Source organism: Notolepis coatsorum (assembly GCF_963971535.1).
Source record: "Notolepis coatsorum genome assembly, chromosome: 9".
NCBI lineage: Eukaryota > Metazoa > Chordata > Actinopteri > Aulopiformes > Paralepididae > Notolepis > Notolepis coatsorum.
The window spans coordinates 21,965,625-21,988,675 of record NC_140173.1 but is presented as its reverse complement, the minus strand read 5'-3'; positions in this window follow the sequence as shown (position 1 = coordinate 21,988,675).

The following is a 23,051-nucleotide window of genomic DNA, read 5'->3' as shown; positions in this document are numbered from 1 at the left end:
AGTTTGTCCTGAAGAGAGGCTCATGCACCCCTCAAATGGCTGGAGTCTTCACAGAGAGCATACTCAACATGCTTGTTAAAGACATGAGACCAATATTGATGGTTGAAGATGAGGGCTTTAACAGGCCTGTACAGTGCGACATATATATTGCACGTGCTACAGCAACAGCGGTCTGTGCGATGGATGGATTTACTTCAGTAGCACTGGTGCGATAGGGATTCGGTTCATATAGATACTCTTATTTTGAAAATCCTGTAGCGGGTCTCATTTCTGCCCACGCGCAGCTCCAGCTAGGCTCCGAAAGCTAGCAACGTTCAGGTGCATATGATAATCTTATTTTGAAAAAACTCTTGTGACAACTCGACGAGTCATATCCGCCCTATCCGTGCGCCTTCTGCAAGCAGAGCAGCGCGTTGGTCGGTTGGTGCTACACGTCCCGAAATAAGTCTGTGGTGTTTTTTTTTATCGCAACGGGTCAAATGCATCTACATGCTTTGCACCGTCGCCATTCCTTTATGCGCACATCGCCCGAAATTAACGTTTATGTACCATTACAATCACTACAACGTTAGCAAGCTAACAAGCTAATCCTGATCAGAGGCAGAGCCAGCAGACACAGTGTGGGCTGGGGAAAGGGAAATGGGGGGGCACTCTCTCCCCTTCCCTGTGTGTGTGTGTGCGTGCGTGCGTTTGGAAAGATGATGAAGTCACTAGTCAGGACAGGAGTATATTATAGTAAACTGAGGATGGACAGATAATGTTGATATTCAAATATAAACAAGTTTCGAGAGGAGTGGAAGTTTGAAGACAGACTAGACTACAATATGATGCGGGGGTGGTGAGTTGAAACAGTGTGTGTGAATGAATGAATGAAAACTTTATTTAACAGATTGCAGAATGGGTACAGTACAGTACGGCTCAATACACACAATTGTTAAGGGGATGCAGACCTGAGAAAGACGTTTGTCTTGTTTACATCAGGGTCCCCCATTGTGTGTGTGTGTGTGTCCCAACCGACCCCACTTCTATGTTTCAATAAATTATTTGCATTTAAAACTATTAACGCTGACTCATTCCTTCAGTCCACTCAAAATTATGCTAATATTCCTTATGTTGTTTATGATATTAATTGAAAATAGCATATGAGAGTATCATAGTAATAATAACACATGGCGATATACTAAATGACAGCCAAACATGGCACTGCAACTAAATAACACAAATACAATAGGCACATTTGTGACTGTTACAAATATAACACGTTTTATACTTGTGCTACAAGATTTTGGCCTGTGCTACAAAACTATCAACCTCTGTAGCACCAGTGCTATGTGCAAAAAAAGTTAACGTACAGCCCTGCTTTAAGCAGATGGTCACCAGATTCCATTCAGGTTACACCTTACCTTCCAGAACTCATTTTACAAAGCTCATGGAGGGAAAGTATGAAGCTACTTTTGCTGAGGTTAAAGATGCTCTTAAAGCAACCAAGAACAAGATTGCCCTGACAACTGATGCCTGGACCAGTGTTTTGCGACAGAGGCATATCTTGGCATCACCTGTCACTTTATAAGTGATAACTGGAAGCTCAATAGCTTCTGCCTCACAACCATGACACTCGAAGAACGGCACACTGGAACCAACATTGCTGCATGGATTGAGCAGGCTGTGGAAAGGTTTGAGATCCCTCCAAGCAAGGTTGTGGCGGTTGTTCATGACAATGGCGCCAATGTTGTGCTGGCTGCAAACATGTTGCAGGAAAAACATGGGTGGGTGTCTATCCACTGCGCAGGCCACACATTACAGTTGGTGATCAATCGTGCACTGAAACACCCTCTGATTAGTAAAGCACTAGGAGCAGCGAGGTGTCTCGTCGAGCACTTTAAAAGGAGTGAACTGGCTCCAAGCAAGCTGAAAACAAAGCAGAAACAGATGGGCACCCCGGAACACAAACTTGTCCAAGATGTCTCTACCAGGTGGAACAGCACCTATTACATGGTGACTCACCTGCTGGAACAGAGATGGCCACTGACTACGACTCTGTCTGACCCGGCAGTAGCACAGAGAGGGAAACAATACTTGGACCTCAAACCTGAGCAGTGGACCCTGCTAGATGAACTGGCCAAAGCTCCCCAAGCTTTTGAATGTGCCACTCTCTACTTGAGTGGTGAAAACTGACCGTCTCCGCCCTGCCTCCTCTAGTCAGAGGGCTTTTGAAGTCCACCCACACTGCCTATGATACAGCTCCTGTGCAGGCCTTCCAGGCGGCTGCTTCAGAGGAGACCACTGCACGCTGGTCAAGAGAGCTTGCCATCACAGATGATGACCCAAGCAAACCGATCATTGCATCTGCACTAGACCCACGATTCCGAAAACTAAAATCCCTGAAACCAGAGGACGGGTTCAGTGTTCAGAATAAATTGCAAGCTCTGGTCCTACAGTCCAGTAGGAATGAAGAAGCTACAGCAGTTGACAATGATGCCACAGCCTCAGCTGAGACAACTAGGTCTGTTTCAGCTCTCGATTCACTGCTTGGAGGTGACTCAACAGACAGTGACACTGAGACCAATGATCAGGATGCACGCACACCTTGAGAATGGCGCTGCTCCGACCGGCCGCCTTTCTGTTAGCTCCGTCGAGACTGTGCTTACTTTTGTTAATTTTTATAGTTTTAAGAGTTTTATTAGCACCAACTGTTAGTGCATTATATGTGTATGACCGTCAGTCAATCATTGACATTGGATTAAGGAAAACTTACAGATTGGATTGCTCTCTGGATCGGATTGCTGAACAGCAGCAATGGCCCGCCGAGATCCTTTGTTGTGGCCGAGGCAAGGAGAAGGCGCGACGGCGAGGAAGAGATTGAGGTCCAAACGACACAGAACCACATTGCCCAGCATATTGTTGGCCAATGTGCAATCGATAGGAAATAAACTGGACGACATCAGAGCACAGATCCAATTCCAGAGGGACATTCGGGATTGTAATGTCCTCTGTTTCACAGAAACTTGGCTGAGTCCAGATGTCCCGAATCACGCAATAGAACCGGCAGACCACTTCTTCGTTCTCCGCAAGGACCGGACGGCAGAAGAGTCACAAAAGACGAAAGGAGGCGGCATTGCCTTCATGATAAACAAGGAGTGGTGCGATTTAGGCAACGCAAAGGAATTGTCTAACCACTGCTCCCCAGACCTGGAGTTTATCACGATCAAATGTCGACCCTTCTTTCTCCCGAGAGAGTTAACGTCCATCATCCTCATCGGAGTGTACATTCCACCACACGCGAACACTCGGGCCGCACTTTCAAAGTTACACGACGAGGTAAATAAACTCCAGACAGCTAATGTTGACGCTGCCATTTTGGTTCTGGGCGATTTCAACAGCGCGCGTCTTAAAAAGGTGTTGCCGAATTTCTATCAGCATGTGACCTGTCCCACCAGAGGCGAGAACATATTAGACCATGTATACTCGCAATTTAAGAATGGGTACAAGTCACAGGCTCTTAGTCCTTTCGGGAAGTCCGATCACGCCGCCATCTTTCTTTTGCCAAAGTATAAACAAAGTCTCAAGCGAACGCCGGTGGTCTCGTGAGAGGTTAAGCGTTGGACCGTGACGTCAGAGGAGACACTCCAAGCTGCGCTTGAATGCACAGACTGGAGTGTATTCCGTGATAACACAGCCAATATTAACGAATACACTGAAACGGTGCTTGACTTGTCTGTACTCTGGTAGAAGAAACAATCCCCTCTACCACAATTAGAATATACCCAAATCAAAAGCCCTGGGTAGATAAATCCGTCCGTGAGGCTCTGAAAGTGCACACATCAGCCTACAACACCGGGCTGGTGACAGGCAACATGGAAGAACACAAGACGGCAAGATACAACGTCAGGAGAGCAGTAATAGAGGCAAAACGGCGTTACAGGGATAAAGTTGAACTTCAGTTTGAACAGGCTGACTCTAGAGGTATGTGGCAGGGCCTCAGAACAATGACAGACTACAAAGGCACCTCCCTCAAACTGAACAGTGACATCTCCTTAGCAAATTATCTCAATTCCTTCTATGCGAGGTTTGAGGCTGTGAATAACAACACCAGCCTACAAACCACGGCAATGGGGGGGGGGGGGGGGGGATCTGCTGATGGAGACTCAGTGTTCAGGGTAACAGAGCATGAGGTGAGGCGGACCTTTAAAAAAGTGAATATCAGGAAGGCAGCAGGACCGGACGGCATCCCCGGACGCATCCTAAAAGTCTGTGCCGACCAACTGGCCCCGGTATTCACTGACGTCTTCAACCTGTCCTTGGAACAGGCTGTCATCACCACCTGTCTGAAGAAGTCCACCATCATCCCTGTACCCAAAAAATCTACGCCCACACTTGCCTCAACGACTACCGCCCTGTAGCCCTCACCTCCATAGCCATGAAGTGCTTTGAGAAGCTAGTGAAGGGCTACATCTGTTCCTCCCTCCCCATCAACCTGGACCCCCTGCAATTTGCATATCGCCCCAACAGGTCCACGGAGGACGCCATAGCCCATGTGCTGCACACAGCAGCATCACACCTGGACAAGAGGCAGGGGAACTATGTGAGAATGCTGTTCATCGACTACAGCTCAGCATTCAATACCATAGTCCCCTCCAAACTCATAGCCAAGCTCAGGGACCTGGGCTTGAACTATGACCTCTGCCAGTGGGTCTTGGACTTCCTGACGGGCAGACCCCAGGTGGTAAGAGCAGGCAACTGCACCTCCTCATCCATCACGCTCAACATAGGGGCCCCCCAGGGCTGTGTTCTGAGCCCCCTCCTCTACTCCCTGTACACGCATGACACAGCGGAACAACAACACAATCATCAAATTTGCTGATGACACAGTAGTGGTGGGCCTGATCTCTGCCAACGACGAGAGGGCCTACCTGGAAGAGGTAGAGAATCTGTCACAGTGGTGTCAGGAGAACTGCCTCTCCCTGAACGTCAGCAAAACAAAAGAGATGATTGTGGACTTCAGGAGGTCGGGGGTCAAGGACTACAGCCCCCTCAGCATCGACGGGGCACCGGTTGAGAGAGTGAACAGTTTCAAGTACCTCGGAGCCCACATATCCGAGGACTTGACATGGACCACACACATTGACAGTGTTGTGAAGAAGGCACGACAACGCCTCTACTTCCTCAGGCGCCTAAGAAAGTTCCAAGTCAGTCAGAAGATCCTTAGGAACTTCTACTCATGTACAATAGAGAGCATCCTGACTGGCAACATCACCTCCTAGTTTGGGAATAGCACTGCACAAGACCGTAGCAGACTACAAAGAGTGACGCGTTCAGCCGAACGCACAATTGGAGGGGGGCTTCCCACCCTCCAGAACATTTACAACAAGCGGTGCAGGGGGAAGGCTAAGAGAATCATCAAGGACTCCAGCCACCCGAACAACTGCCTCTTTGAACTGCTGCGGTCAGGCAAGCGATACCGGAGTCTTAAGGCGAGCACAGAAAGACTCAGAAGAAGCTTCTATCCCCAGGCCATCAGGCTGCTAAACGAACAATAAACACTATGCAACAACCATCAAATGCACACCGCACGCACACCCACACGCACACACTCACTTAAACAAACAACACACTGCAGCACCCACTCTCCACACTTTAGATCACACAAACACACTTTATATTTATTGATAAAGGATTTGCACTACAACTCGTACACCTACTGTAAATTGTACCTAAATTGCACCTCATCCCATTTCTGCCTTGCACTATATAGTATTGTATATTAGTACACTGCATAGTATTGTATATTATATGGTAACTCAGTTACGTCTATTCTGCATCGAACATTGTACATATGTCTATACTGAACACTGTGACCTAATTTTTTACTTCTAATTTACATGCTATACTATGTTATTTTATTTCATACTTATCTTGTCTTGCACAGTCTCTGGAGCATAACAGTAAGAAGCATTTTGTATAAAAGTATTCTGTACTTCTGTATAACAACTATTAAAGAAACTTGAAACTTGAACTTGAAACACAAGCGATCATTAACGAAGTGCTGATGTACTTCGGAGAGCAGCCCATCTCAAATACAGAAAACCCCCTGTCTTGGTGGAAGTTGAATGAGGCAAAGTACCCAACCCTTGCATCACAAGCCAAGTCATTCTTGTGTATTCCAGTTACTTCCACTCCCTCTGAGCGTCTCTTCTCAGCAGCTGGGAACATCGCCTCAAAGAAGAGGGCGAGCCTCACTCCAGAGCATGTCGATATGCTCACGTTCCTGCACTGCAATTTAAAGAAATTGTAAATGGTGTGTTCCCCTGCAGGAGATGATGATCAGAGTAAGACGCACAATACATTACACACGCACTCCTCTCACTCAAATACAGCGGTCAGAGTAAGACACACACACATACACACTCCTCTCACTCACACACCGATCAGAATAAGACACACGCATACACAGTACACACACTCCTCTCACTCACACACAGCGATCAGAGTAAGACACACACGCATACACACATACTGACTCCTCTCACACACAGCAAACAAAAGACCTAGAAGTCTGTCTGATCTGACTCATCCTCTCCTCCCCCCCTACAGCTGTTCCACGTCACCCTCCTGGACCAAGTTTCAGCCGCGGTGCTGGGGGCAGATGCTGCTACTTATTTTTTTTCTTTGTTTACATTTAAACACTTTCACTTTAACACTTTCCTTGCCAAAAACGCTGTACAGCGATATTGCCCGCCATGCGTTGACCGCCAGACCTCGCTGTACAGCGTTATTGAGATCATATTTCATTTTTTTGCCATGGCATTCATAATTCAGCCACCCAGCCTCTGGTGTTCCAGTGGGACCCTGCACAATATTGCAACGCCTCAATACCGCCGCCTGGTGGATGATCGGGCGAGTTACATTCAAGTCAAACCGGAAGTGGCAATCGGTGCATCTGGGAAATCCTCGTTACGTCCAGTCACATCTCGTTACGGTACTCCAGACAAACACTGGCGTGCATATGGATTGCTGCCATAACTCAATAATCGATATGATTTGAGCGTTTATTGCGCCATACAAACCGGAAATGGATCTAGGAGTTCGACGTCAAATAAGTGGGATCTTTTTTCTCCAGTCTCGTCGGTGAACGGTAAGAGGCAACTAACGTTATTTTCAGCCCGATTGTACATTTCTTTATTTACAAACCATCTGATCAATAAATCAACCCATACTACATAATGTAGTTAGTGACGATCATGGAATTATAAACGACCCCCCCTTTCCTTCACGCATGATGAAGCATAACTATACCGATCATATACATTTGAATTTTTAATATAGCATGTCTAGGGAAGACACGCCAATCGATAATTTATATATGCGTTTAGGCCTATAAATCACGTTCTAGGAATTACTGCAGAAAACGTTAAAAACATACTTATATGCTAGAAGGTATTTTTGTATGAATGTATGACTGAAAAAATATAACGTTCCCACATCCTGAACGATAGATAATCGATGTTGAATGGGCCATAGTAATGTCAATATAGCAATAAAATTTAAAAAGTTATAGCCCTGCAAAGAAAGTGAGCCACTCCATAGGGTTATAGTGCTGGCAGAGAGGGGCATGAGATGGGCAAACTGCCCGGCGGGCAAAGTGTTAATTTGTATTATTTAATTTATTTATCTTGTTATGAGTGATTGTTGTATTGTTCAAATACATTTTGATTTAAGCAAGTTGCTTAAGATCCAAATTAAAATGTTTCATGAGTCATTATTTTAATTTGCTATGGGATCATCATGTTATGTTAAGTTAACTGTTAAGGAAGAGGGACTGGACAACAGGGTGACATTCACAGGTGTGCAGACTTGAGCATGTGAGGTAAAACATGCACTGGAGAAGGAGCCGCGCCCACAGGAAGCAGAGATTGAGGGTGTGACAAAAATAATCTTTAGATTAGTCAACTAATCGAATGACAAAAATAATCGACTAGTCTACTACCAAAATAATCGTTAGTTGCAGCCCTATTGATCACCAAGACTTGCTCGCTAGTTAGTGTCTGGTACGGTATATCTTATGAACACTGCCTGAGGCTCTACTACGCATCACATGACATGAGTGTATCTTGCCCAGAATGAGGGAGCGAGGTGCAGAAAACACTTTTATAGGTCCCACCCTCTGGCCTCTGAAGTTGCTAATGTCTTTTATTTAGCTTCACAGGGAGTGTAGTGTGAAGTGGTGACCTGTCCCTTTGTTACTTTCAAAAGCAATGGTTACAACAAATTAAATTGAAATTATTTTATGCCCTTCTTTCTAGACTCCCTTGCTGTACAGGTGTTTATCTGTGAAGAGGAGGTTCCCCCTGAGCAGCAGGAGAGGAGCCCCGGTCTGGGCCAAGAGGAGTCAGAGCCCCTACAGATTAAAGAGGAAGAAGAGGAACTATTTCGAGATCTAGAGGAGGCTGATGGCTCCAAGATGACTTTACACCCTGTGAGATATGAACATGGTGGAGAGAATACTCTGTCCTCACAACTCAGCCAAACCCAGGACCCAGAGCTCCTACAGATTAAAGATGAACTACATCAAGGGCTGGAAGAAGCTGGTGGCTCCGAGATCACAGGACACTCAGTGAAATGTGAAGATGGTCAAGAGAACGCTCAGCCCTTCCAGCCTCTTCAAACCCGTAGTGAGAGAAACAGAGAAGCTTACTCTTTACCCAGCACCTCAACTGAACAGATGAAAACAGAACCTGATGGAGAGGACTGTGGAGTATCAGAACCAGCCAGTAACTTAGATCCAGCTGGTGACTCTTCAGACTGTTCTCTAACTGAGACTGATGACAGTGATGATGAGAGTTATAGAACTGAGACTGATGACACTGGTGATGAATGGAAGGAGAGTGGAGGACCACGTTTGATGACTCAGAAACCAAAGAAGACACAGAAAATACGAAGTAGTCCTGGCTTCAGCAAGAAGGGAGATCTGAAGAGACGCATAAATCATACTGGAGAGAAACCCTATATTTGTTCAGTTTGTGGGAAAATGTTCAGTGAGAAAGGAAATCTGAAGACACACATGAGAACTCATACTGGAGAGAAACCATTTAGTTGTTCAGTTTGTGGAAAAGGGTTCAGTACGAAGGGAGATCTGGAGAGACACATGAGAACTCATACTGGAGAGAAACCCTATATTTGTTCAGTTTGTGGGGAAATGTTCAGTGAGAAAGGAAATCTGAAGACGCACATGAGAACTCATACTGGAGAGAAACCATTTAGTTGTTCAGTTTGTGGAAAAGGGTTCAGTACGAAGGGATATGTGAAGATACACATGATAACTCATACCGGAGAGAACCCATTTAGTTGTTCAGTTTGTGGAAAAGGGTTCAGTACGAAGGGAGATCTGGAGAGACACATGAGAACTCATACTGGAGAGAAACCCTATATTTGTTCAGTTTGTGGGGAAATGTTCAGTGAGAAAGGAAGTCTGAAGACGCACATGAGAACTCATACTGGAGACAAACCATTTAGCTGTTCAGTTTGCAGGAAAGGGTTCAGTGTTAAAGGAAATCTGAAGACACACATGAGAACTCATACTGGAGAGAAACCCTATATTTGTTCAGTTTGTGCGAAAAGGTTCAGTGAGAAAGGAAGGCTGAAGACACACATGAGAACTCATACTGGAGAGACACCATTTAGTTGTTCAGTTTGCGGGAAAGAGTCCAGTGTTAAAGGAAATCTGAAGAAACACATGAGAACTCATACCCGAGAGAAACCTTTTAGCTGTTCAGTTTGTGGGAAAGGGTTCAGTCAGAAAGGATTTCTGAAGGCACACATGATAGCTCATACTGCAGAGAAACCCTATAATACTGGAGAGAAACCTTTTAGCTGTTCAGTTTGCGGGAAAGGCTTCAGTAGGAAGGAAAGTCTGAAGACACACATGATAACTCATACAGGAGAGAAACCATTTAGTTGTTCAGTTTGTAGAAAAGGGTTCAGTGAGCAAGGCAATCTGAAGAGACACATGCAAACTCATACTGGATAGAAACCCTTTAGTTCAGTTTGTGGAAACGGGTTGAAAAGCCACATGAGGTCATACTGTAGAGAAACCATTTAGTTGTTCAGTTTGTCTGAAAGTGTTCAGTAGGAACCCTTGCAGTTTTTTTGCCCTTAATATTTCATGTATTTTGACATGCAAACCATGTGGCGTTTCTGCAAAAGCCAAGGTATGGCACAATTAAAATAAAGCCACACATCTATCTGTCTTAACATAACAATACAAATCTATAGCTCTTATATTCACAATGCCTAATGCCCGTCAGTGAAAACAACTTTTATCCTATATTCTGGTAGGTATTTCAGCACCATGAACAGAGAGAGGAGGTCTAATTATCAGACCAACATACACACACACACACAATATTTACTGGGATTGGATAACAAAAGTTTTATTAATGATACACACCACTATTGAGCCCGAATACAAACATTAATTCGGGAAAGCACAGCTAATGAGATGGACACATATTTTATATTCTATATATATAATATTTGTTTCCCCATTTTCTCCAGACACACATTGTTTCAACTACTTACACTACTACAAATCAAGAAGAAATGTATACATAACTAAAGATATCTTTTGTTGGCGGACATGATGCAAAACAGCCCATGAATTTCATATGTAGGCTATGTATCATTCTTATTTATGAGGAATTTGTTAGATAATAGACTTTAGAAACTAAATCTTGAACATGCGCCAATTTGAATTTGTAGGAGAGACGAGCATTTTCTAAGATCATTCTTAGACATTTTCTGCTCTATCAGGGTGTCCACGGGTCATTAAAAAGTTTTACTATTTAATAATACTTTTACTATGTAATATTTACTTTTACTAATTAACTCATTCAGGGCTAGACCCGAGATAAGTCGGGTTAACTTGCCGACGCTTGAGCGCCAAACCCGAGAAAAGTCGGGTTTTCATAGCTATTTCTTTTATTCGATATTTTTTTTCATTATGTATCCAGGGAGCCTGGTGTTATCATTGGGAATGGGTCTGAGATCGCAAAAGTCCAATACCTCCGCCTGGTGGGTTGCGGCCGGTATTGGACATCCTTTGAAATTTGGGTGTGCGTCGATTATATAGGTCCGGGCGGACTTTTCCTAGTCGGGCATGACGTGCGGTTATAACGCATGGATTTATAAAAATCAAACACTCCCGATTCATGTTCTTCGGTGGATTATGTTATGGACACGATCGACATCAATACTTGGAATGGCGATCAGATAATTGGAATATTCTTTTTGGGGTACGTCCTAGTCAAGGTAAGGGCTATATGGTATCAATCTTGCGTTGATCCAATAATTCCTTCACTGCGATCGGAGTGTATGTATGTAATGTACTGTGTAACGTATTCCGTTGGTGACGATCAAAGCATAAAAAAATTACCCCCCCCCCCCCACTTTCATGCATTCATGACGAAACATACTACTTATATATATTTGATTTGGAAATAGTAGCGTGTCCAGGTGAGAAACGCCAACGCTTTTGGTGAAATTCACTATTACTATACTATTTTGTATCCATAGCTATAATATAGCCCTGCAAACACCGCCACTTATTCCTATCTTTTAGAGCATTGGCGTGGTAGGAACAAAGATGCTCTAGGCTTCCGGCACTGATTGAGTTCATTTCTGTGAAGTTTAAACAAATGACTAATGATGATTATTAGAACTCCGCTCTCTGTCCATGGTGCTGAAATATGTGCCAAAATCGATAGGATGAAAGGTGTTTTTACTGCTCTCTAAGTTGAGCATTACATGCCAATTGTGAATGTGGGAGAAATGTAGAATGATTTGTATTGTCATGTTGAGAGAGAGAGAGATGTGTGGCTTTCCTTTAATTGTGGCGTACATTGGCTTTTGCTGAAACAATCTATTTTCTGAACAGGCCGTCAGTTTTGGCTTTACCTAGAACACAGCAGGTATACACAGCGAGATATTTTATAAACTAAAACTACCCATGTTATTTATATACTGTGTTGTTCTCGATGTGATGCTCTCTATGTTGGCCGCACCAAACGGCGCTTACAGGACCGCATTAGTGAGCATAATTATGCAGCCAAGGTTCAAAACTGTGACTATGCTATGGTTAAACATATGGATAAACATGCTGACAGTTCCATTTCTTTTACACCTCTAGGAATCGACCATGCCCCCCTCAATCCTCGAAGAGGGGATAGAGAGAGAGCACTGAATCAATTAGAGAGTCGCTGGATATACATACTTAAAGCCATGTCTTATCCAGGGATAAATGATACCATAGATATGGTTTCCTTTTTGTAAATATGGGAGTATCTTTTGTTGGTGTTTTGCTATTCTAGTTTAAAAATGTATATATGTAGGGGCCGCTAGGTGGTGTAGTGGGCAAGGCACTCGCCACCAGTGTGGAGACGCTAGGATTCGCGTGTTCGAATCCAGCTCTCCACATTGTTTTCAGTTTAGCTGGTCGTCCGCAGTAATACACATTGGCCGTATTACGGGGAGGGAAAACTGAAGGGTGGGGATCGAACGTTGTGAACAAGCGACTCCTACAAGTCGGTTGGTGCGCCTGCGCAGTAGAATCAGGAAGTGTCGGGGGCAGCGTGAGCCTCCCACGCGTTACTCCTCGACACTGAGAGATCGAGCTGCGCAGGTGAAAAGATGCGACTGCTGTTACCTCAAGTACCGGAGGGGACTTGTGCTATGTATGACTTAGTCCACATTGCAGCCGGCTTGTGGGAGGCAAGAAACAGCGTTCGTGACAGGGGAGGGTTGAATTGGATGATACGAAATTGGGATGGGAGAAAATATAGAAAAATGGGAGAAAAAGTGGATAAAAAAAAAAAATTATATATGTATATGAAGAGTTATGTCAGTTTAGATGTTGGAGGACCTCTGGAGTCTAGATAACATTGGACAACGCCTCATGCATTAAACTAAAGTGAATAGTTGACTGGGTCATTTTAAACAGTAACGTTAGCTAGGTCCGCTGATAATTGGATCATGTTTTTCGCGCGTGTCATCGATCGGCGAAAATAAAGCATCGGAATTCACCAATCTCATATTTATACTGAATATCGGCCGATACCGATCGGGGCATCCTTAGTAATAGCTGCCATACCAGTGTTTTACCCCTTCAGAAGCATTATAGACATTTTAAAGGGGAACTATTTTACTATTTCTTTCACTATTTGGGCACTTTTACACAATTCCTGTGAGTCTATGGAACACCTCTGTAAGGTTTTTTTTCAAAGAAATTCATTGTTTTGTATTTCTAATCAAGTACTCAAAAACAGCATTTTTCTACCTCAAGATCTTAAGCCGTTTTGAGGCTGGGCTCCAACCACTGTGTGGCCTGGTGTCAACTGCCACATTATTATGCAGCTGAGAAATCTCTGACATCACAGATATGCACATTTTCAGATGACTCAGTTCAGTGAGGGTGAATATTGTGAGAGGAGAATTGGAAGAATGCGCCAATATGAGAATTAGAGACATAGATCCTATTAATATAAGTCCACATAGCTAGGAAACAATGCTAAACACTGAAAAAGATAAATGAATATACCGTGATATATAGGCCTGCCGCGATAAGCAATAAATCGATTAATTGCCGCGATAATTAAAATGAATGCAATGATTTTGACGGGCGCGATTAATTGCTATTTGCGCGTTTGTTTTAATGAGGCGGAACCAGTGCCCCTTGCAGTCTCTCTCCGTGTGGGTTGGCCGCTGGCGTTACTACAGAGCACAGCACGGGAGCTCCGTGGGGCAGTAGCAACGCCACATATAGCTTAATACATTTCTCAATAGTGTTGCTCCTTTTAACCAAGTAGCGTTATTTGTAGTGTAACGTTAGAATAACACAGAATAACGTTAATACAATTACATGCATCATTGTTTACAATGAACGGGTGGGGCTAGTCAAAGCACTGGAGACGGGGACAAGTTAAACATGAATTAATTTATTATAACGGGTCGTTTTCGAGTCGTGCTGCAGTGCCTACGCACCACAGCTATTCTATTATATACTGCTTTGACGCTTCCTCATCGTTGATTGCCTGTAGTAGCTGCATCTAACGTTAGTAGCTAACGTTAAAACTAAAAAACACAACCGGACGAGACAAGTTGTCGGCTAGGATAATCACAACAATACTTCCGGTCCGGTCGGTGGGCTTCAAAATAAAAGTCTTAAACCGGAAAAGACGGAGCGGTGGGCTTCAAAATAAAAGTTTTGGGAAATAAATTTCTCAAAAAAATTCTCTAACCGGTCGCAATAATATCGCTTATCGCGATATTTTCGGGGGCAATTAATCGCCCAGCAAAATGTGTTATCGTGGCAGGCCTAGTGATATATATTAGGGATGTCCCGATCGCCTTTTTTTGCTTCCGATCCGATCCCGAGCATGTTATTTTAAATATCTATCGATCCGATCGTTTCCGATCCGATCTTTCACATTAGTAATCAATTTTGACGCATTTTTGTCAGAAACTGGCAGAGTGAGACAAGCCCATCTGTTGCCTATAATAGTCCGGGGGCGCGAGCGCGGAGGCGTTTGTTATTACATTCACCCTGAGAAATGTGCTTCTGCTTCATATAAGAAATATTAAAAGTTTCAATATATGTTTGCACATTAGTATACATTCAGTGTTCGACTTACGTAATGGTCCATTCTGGTCTGAAACGCCGACGATAAACCTCAGTCACGTAACGTTATCCTCCAGGTGAAAATTTTGTCTGAAAACTTCGCCTCCAGCCTGCTGCTTCATGAGTTTTTCCTCCACGCGGAATCTCCTCCTTGCAAACATTGCAACTGGCTTGACTTTATATTTTAAAATGCTTAGTTCCAAACCTCTGACATTAAGTCTAGCTGCTCAAGTCAGTGGATATTAACCGTGTTTCGGGAGCGACGTGTTGTTGTTGTGGTCGCGTGTAGCGTGTAGCGTCTAAATTAAAGGGAATGTTTGTTGCAACGGTGAAAATTAAAGGGGAATGTGTTTGTTGTGGATAATTATTCTGCTCTGTGTGACAATAAATACATTAATGATGATATATTATATGTAATTTAAAACCAAAACTAAGGCCTCCGTATGAGTTTAAGACGTGGACATGGTCATGTTTGTTGAATAAAATTTTTCTTTTTTTGACTGCCGATTTTTATTATTATTTTTTCCCGATCCCCGATACTCTGAAAAGCACGTGATCGACGCCGATTCCGATCACGTGATCGGATCGGGACATCCCTAATATATATCGTTACTGTCTACACTTCAAATTATACCGTGATATACATTTAAGACCATACCGTCCAGCCCTACTTCAAAGTAGTGACAGATCAAATCACCCACATCATTAGTTTAACCATTTATTATAATGCAGAATAAATGTTGATGATAATAGTTATTATTGGTGGTGTGGTTCTACTCATAACACTTTGGTTGCCTAAGGTTAAATTCATGATATACCATAGATTGCCAGCGCTATTTGTCTATGGAGAAAGTCCCCTTCTTTGCAGGGCTATAACTTTTTAAATTCTATTGCTACATTGCCATTATTAGGGCCCATTCAAAGTCCTATATGTATTGTTCATTGTGTAGCAACGTTAAACTTTTTCATTCACATATTCATAGTAAAGTATGGTCTAATGTATAAGTATGTTTTCATCTCTTTCTGCAGCTTTCTCCAGAATGTGATCTATAGCCCCAAATACATTATATTGATGATGCAATACAGTTTTATGGCAATCAGCGCGATACAAAAAATTACAACTAGACGTACTTCTATAAGTTACTACACGTCATCTGATGTTGACCGGATGGGCTAGGGGCCGTTTATAATTCCGTGGGCAGCGTTATACCAATCATCTAATGTGGGTCAAATGTTGATAATAGCAGTTAGTATCGAAGACGGTAACGTTACACGCTGAAACTCACCCCAGTCTCCGCGCGCCGTTGGGCGATCATCGTAGAGTTGAAATCTTATCATTATGGGATGTAAATTTACCCGGTCCATCTCCAGCTTGTATAATGGTATATACGTCCAAATCATGTTGTTTATCGAGTTATTGGCAATCGATCACTGTGTAGCGTGACGAGCCAGAGTCGCGGGACCTATAGCGAGCACCCGGAAGTACTACGGACGTAGCACAACCTCTATGCCACTTCCTGTTAAAGCGATTGCGCCGATCGGCCACCAGATGGCGCTCCTGAACCGCCAGAGAGCTCAGTGGGTCCTGCTGGTGGATCTCAGGCCAGCGGAGGGGACATATGAATCCGATCGCAGATTTTTTAAATATTGATATAAGGACGCTGTACAGCGTCCCCCGGCAACTTGAGCATGGCCAGCAATGACGTCAAAACACGTTTAATGGCAGTCAAAGTGTTAAGGGTGCTCCCTGCTGCAAGAGTGATTAAAGCATAATGTTTAATGTAGCTCCATGTCAGTAGACCTTTAGGCCGTGGTGGGACATCTTAAATCCAAATGAAAACCTATAGCGAGCTCGAGCTGAATGGTCCCACTCTCTATCCTTCCTCATCATAACTATATGGCTGAACACAGCTCTTCTGTTCAATGTTGACACTCTAGCCATCCAGATGTGTTCTGCACATTTACCACTAGAGGGCAGAATGTCCCCATGTATCACCTGAACGTCACTCCTTACATTATGTACTTTTCTTGTCCAGCCGAGGGCAGTACACTCACTCACCCACTCACAAACATTATGTGTCGGGCTGGGAAGGGTTAAACAAACCAGGTAACAGGCTGCTTTACAGTTTTAATGGACAGATCTGCTGTTGGTTTGTCCTGCTGCTGTTCTTAAGAAGCTCCTTCCAGCAGGAGACAAACAACACAACATTACATTAGATTAAAATGTATTGTCATCATACAGTACAAAAAAAATAGGTTTGGTATCCAACCAGAGTGCAAATGTAACAGTAAAGTGCAACAGTAATATACAATGTAATGATCAAACTGTATATAAATGAGTACTACTGAGTAATAGTGCTAATCAGTGAGTCATACTGGCCAGCAGTGTAACTAGCGAGAGTAGGTAAGGGATATTTACAGATATATCGTATCTACATTATGTAAAAAGGATTATATGCAGGTTTGTACAGACGGATATGTAGATATATATGGAAATAATTAATATATATATATGGAGCACTATTGTACATGCTATCATACAGAGTTATATGGGTAGACTATACTGCCCTGTCAAGGCTAACCGCAGTAACTCGAAAAAAGTCAAAATTTAGTTATGCGTGAAATTGACCTTGTCAATAAATGTTTTATCTTGTGACCAAGTTTCAGATGTTAATGTCGCTCCGTTTTGGAGATATGGGGTTTTAAAAACTGCAGTAACTACAAAATCACACTCAAAACCCAGGCAGACCGCAGTAACTTCCAAACAGTGAAAAATGGCTTTAAAGTTTTTTGACTTGCCATCCAAAATGTGTTATAGGTAGATAGATGATAGTACCCAGATTTAACATGTATTAATGAAGTAATCTTTAGGCATACAAAAATATGACGTAATTATTTTAATTAACCCCCAAAAAGCAGATACTGCACTCTGCTGCACAGTTCCCTTAAATAATTATACAGGTAATGTACAGGCAAAGTGCAGTAACTTCAAATACAATGTTGTTTTCCCTCCAGCTTTCATAACTTAACCTAGCCATTTTGAAAATGAAATTTAACACCTGAATATATTGGAATGATGATGATCCAAATTAAATGGCTAGGTTAAGTTATGAAAGCTGCAGGGAAAACAACATTGTATTTGAAGTTACTGCACTTCCCAAAATGTTTTCTAAATTGCATTGGCATGGTTTTTGCAAATGTTCTCTTTCTGGCCATAATATAACAAGTGGTTTCATGCGAATAAACATGACATCAATGACATCAGTAAATACCCTAGAAGCAGTGGATATTGACACATTGAATGCATAACACAGGAATGTTGTAGAAACATTAAGCCTTAGTCGCATCAATGTCAGCATCAGCATCTTGAATGGATTAAGCGACTTCTTCACAGGAAGGTGGGGACTAAGGTATGTAAAGAGTGCTAACAAAATCTGGAATGTAGGTAGGCCAGTGAAAAATAAAACCTTCTCATCTTTACCCACAAATGCACTTTGGTCATAGGTAGAGGACAACTGTTTCACGTCAGAACACAACTGAAGGTTTTCCGCTCTCAGATTTATAACTTCATTGGTCATAGAATAAATAAAATCACCAGTCATTTCAGTTTGAGTCCCTATACTGCACACATTATCACCGACATTATCACTTGCAGAAGAATCATCAGCAGCAGCTGGTATGTCCATAAGAAGCAATGCATGGGCAGCATCCACCTTCAGTTTCTGCTGGGTACGATTCACACGACGTTGGTAGCGTGTTTCTTTAAGTGGTTGCAGAGAAGGCTCTTGCTTTCCTGTCATATTTACAGATGGGTCATCCTTCTTGTAAATGTAGACACCTGAATATGTCTGACAATAATTCCATGTGTCTAACTAATTCCTTGCATTCCCTGTGTTCGCGAGGACGTTGTGTAACCGGCTGACCGCTCTTGATCCCCCCTACCCTAACATTGACACTTAACTTGCTACCTCTCTTGACGGGTCCCTATCCTAACATTGACACTTCATAGTGGGACAGGATACAGGTGCCACCAGAGGGAGCTGGTGGTTACGTTGGGCAGGGAGATTCGGGTGAAAAAGGATGGGCTCAGAGTGCAGTGCCGAAGGAGGGGCTTCCTCTTCATCGTTTTCCACAGAGGGAGGAGGACGCACAGAGCTGGAGCTCCGGAGATTCAGCATGCGAGAGATAAACCCAGTTACGAAGCGGGTTATTAAAGAGACATTGTGGATGAATGAGCATTGTGGATGAATGAGTATGCGATAGCTTAGCGTTTAGTTAATGCGGAAGAGACATTGTGAATGAACCAGCAGACGAGCGACTGCCGAAGACCAGGTGGTAGATATTGTCCACCTTGCGTTTAGCTGAGTATATGCGTTATGACAGGGGGTTCACCACGACCCACAGCTTAGCTTCAGTTAGGCTAGCACCACAGTTTAGCCCGCGTGTCGGCCCACCCCTTCAGCCCAGCAGCGGACGTAGGGTGACCCGCGGGACAGTCCTGATATTGGGCCGTTTGTCCTGCGTCCCGCAACAACAAAGCAATGTCCTGCAATTCAAAGATAAAAAAAAATATATATATATTTTTTATTTTTTATTTTTTATCTTTCAAAGATTATTATTTAAAAAATGTTTTAAATGTTGTTAATTTAATGCCTCGTTCCAATACCCTCTTATATTTAAAATAAAAAAATCGGGCGACGTCACAAACCAATGCATTGCGCAGCCGAGCAATAGTATCCATCTGCAGGACCACAGCACCGACACATTTAGGACCGCGACACTTTGCGGACCCACACTCTCCAGACCCTCGCTCCCATTGGCTGATTTGGGTCACGTGACCGTCCCACCCAATGGCTGAGTGGAGAGTGTGGGTCCGCAAAGTGTCACGGTCCTGAGAGTATCGGTGCTGTGGTCCTGCAGCAGGATGCATCTCCAGCCGAGGCTGCTGAGCAGCTCACTCGAGTCGCGCTGCCTGTCACCTGTCCGAGCCGGTGTTCTGCGAAATTCTACTACTCTGCTGAGAACTGCTGCCGTAGCGCGAATCGCCTATATATGTTTGGACAGCTGGGTGACGTCACCCTATAGTTCACTCCGAATTCCAACAGGTGTACCGACATTTTATCATCTACAAATACATTCGGCTGCAAAGCCAATTACATGCAAATATTTACATGCATATACAGTTCAAAAGGTGCAATGAAAAACATATGTTTAAGATATTGTTTAAGATATATCAACAACAAGACTCAACAAGACGTTCGTCAGCAAGGTGGCAGGATATTGTAGTGTGAACGATTGTGGGTCATGCGAATGCGTGCGCCATGCGTGCCAGCAGGTATAGTAGAATTTCGCAGAACACCGTTTCAGATGATCCCCAAAATGTAGAATGCAGGATCTACCACTGACAGGAGCTTCACCATCACACATGGAGGAGAGGGGGACGTCACATATAGTTGTTCAGCAAGTCTGGCCCGACTATTATTGAGAACTGAATCAATCAGAGGGTCGGTTTGTTATAATAACAGAATACACGGGGAGTATCGCCGGGACACTGTCCAGAGGGAAGGGGGCAATAGAATCCGGAGGCTAATATCCCCAAAACCGGAGGTGAGTTTAATAAGATTAATAACAAAATGAGCTATATATAGCCTACCGTCTGCGTCGAATATGATATATAGGCATTTAAATAATAAATACATTTATTTAATTTGAATTAGCAATAAAAAAAAATTTAAATACCTTTTTTTTTTTTTGCCACCCTCCCCCCCTACGTGTCCCGCAAAAGCAGTGCTGCTGTCCTGCGACTGAACCATTTTGACCTGGTCACCCTAAGCGGACGTCACTACACTGCACGCTCCTCCAGCCCCTCCGAGCCATTACCCCAGCAGTCACCTGCCCAGCGTCTACCCAGCCCCGCTGCCTGTTATCGCGGGATCTCCCGATGGCCATCTTACCACACGGACGGTTGGTGGTGAGAGCAGGCCCGCCATTTGGATAAGTACAGCGGCGCTCTGAGTGCTGAAACTTTATCGGTAGACATTTGCTCTGTGTCGCGCAAGCTCTCTAAGGGCGAAGATAAACGGTGCTTTGAACTGATAGTGTTTAGGGGTGCCCCGACCTTTTATTATTTTGGGGAAAAGCCGGCTATAGATAGGACTTTTATTTGATAACGTGGGCCCACTGTCAATTTGGTTTGAGTGTAATAATAACGTGTTTCTTTATAAAAATCCCATTGAACTCCTTTACTCCTTACCCTTTTCCCCCACCTACAGAGAAGCGGAGCAGTAGATAACCCTTAAAGGGAAGAGGTTATTACTGTGTCTAGCCCAGTGTGGGAATAACTTGAGTCTGTAATATAGAGTGAGGGCACTAGGTGCCCAGTGTGGAAATAGCCTTTATAGGTATGTGATAACGTGTAACGTGTATCAGGCTTAAGTAAAGGAGACGTAAATGGGAGCACTGTGTGTGTGTCTTTAATGTGCATTCTGTCTAACCCTTTTCTTTCCGGGAAATGCTCATTACAGTTTAACCCTTTCCCTACCCCCTGCCCCTATAGTTCATTGTGAAAGGTCTCCACTCATCATTAAGGAAGGGTACTGCTTTGGGGAGCGACTATATCATCCATCTTTACGGCCATCGGGTGTGGGAGGGCCCAGGAAGTATTGGGGGAAGTGTGGGTGTGTGGGGAGCTACTGCTGATCGCCCTGGAGGGCAAGAAGGACCGGCGTACCATCCCTAGGTCAGTGAATCCTAGGCCCCATCCACTCCTGCTGCTCGACCTCCACTTCAACATTCCTGGCCTACAGTCGGGGACCCAGCTGGACCCAGCTCTGCTGCATTCTCGCTACCAGGTGGCCGTGTACAACCACTCCCATAAAGCAGGGATAATCCACCCTGCTACATACAGGTGACACTTTTTACCTGGAATACAATAATGAAAAATATAGCACACTTTTGACGCTACATTTTAGGAACATTTACAGAAACTAGGAGTCTTACACTACTGTAGTAGGTTATGAAATTAGATAAGAATCATATCGAGCCAAGAATGCAAGAAACGGCAGCTTAAGATATGGTTGCATACTATTCCACTGTAAAATGATAGTTGCTGTTATTAATATTTCATATAACGTTGCCTGACAAGAAATGCGCAGAACAAACTCGAATGTTGACAAGAGTCTTGCCATGGAAATCCTGGTTGAGTTTGGCCAACCACAAACGTCTCCTTTCCTGAGACAATTGTTTGCCCTCTTCTCCTTGATTTGTGATAACAATTGGCAATCTGAAGAACTCCAAATGCTTTTCCCTATCCGACCTATTAGTACAGCCAAGAACACGGCAATAATTGACCATTTTGAGCAACAATGAACTTGACGAGTTGCTAGTTCGATGCAATCACCCTTTGTTTACACCAAAGTTTCTCGCCAAGATGGCCGACTTCCGATTTGATGACGCGCCGTGAAAACACTATAGCGAGCTCGAGCTGAAAGGTCCCACTCTCTATCCTTCCTCATCATAACTATATGGCTGAACACAGCTCTTTTGTTCAATGTTGACACTCTAGCCATCCAGATGTGTTCTGCACATTTACCACTAGAGGGCAGAATGTCCCCATGTATCACCTGAACGTCACTCCTTACATTATATACTTTTCTTGTCCAGCAGAGGGAAGTACACTCACTCACCCACTCACAAACATTATGTGTCGGGCTGGGAAGGGTTAAACAAACCAGGTAACAGGCTGCTTTACAGTTTGAATGGACAGATCTGTTCTGCTGTTGCAGGGATTTACCAGAACAACGGTTTGTCCTGCTGCTGTTCTTAAGAAGCTCCTTCCAGCAGGAGACAAACAACACAACATTACATTACATTAGATTCAAATGTATTATCATTCATCATACAGCACAAGTACAGTACAACAAAAATAGGTTTGGTATCCAACCAGAGTGCAAATGTAACAGTAGGTAAGGGATATTTACAGATATATTATTGTATCTACATTATGTAAAAAGGATTATATGCAGGTTTGTACAGACGGATATGTAGATATATATGGAAATAATTAATATATATATATGGTATATACAGCACTATTGTACATGCTATCGTACAGAGTTATATGGGTAGACTATAGTATGAGGCAGGTAGTTATTATTATAGTTGCAGTATAGGACAGTAAAGTAATAAAGAGTTGCAGACAACATGACCGGACAAAGTGAGCCAGTGTGGAAACAGACCAGACATCAACTTTATTACAGGACGATGGTGTTTCACTGTACAAGACAGACTCTACAGCTTCTGCACTAAGACATCAACTTTATTACAGGACGATGGTGTTTCACTGTACAAGACAGACTCTTTATAGCTTCTGTTCTAAGACATC